We start from the raw sequence: 237 nt of genomic DNA on the forward strand, positions 1-237 counted from the left end.
CGCAACAACCCTGCGCCCCACATCGTCGAGAAAGGCGTACGTCGTGCGGCCTTTCCTCAAAGAAGACCATCGAGCCTGCCACATCTTGTACCCCTCGCCCCTAATGAGACCCTAGGTCTCTCTAACATTCCTGGTGAACGGGACGGTCGAGTTTCCTATCCTGGCATCCATTTCTTTTCTAGCCGTGTACCGCGCCGAATATTCTTCGAGAAGAATGTCGACGGGGACCGCGCCAGC

This window comes from Odontomachus brunneus, unplaced genomic scaffold (assembly GCF_010583005.1).
Source record: "Odontomachus brunneus isolate Ranch 3 - 2012 unplaced genomic scaffold, Obru_v1 Obru_scaffold_057, whole genome shotgun sequence".
NCBI classification, from domain to species: domain Eukaryota; kingdom Metazoa; phylum Arthropoda; class Insecta; order Hymenoptera; family Formicidae; genus Odontomachus; species Odontomachus brunneus.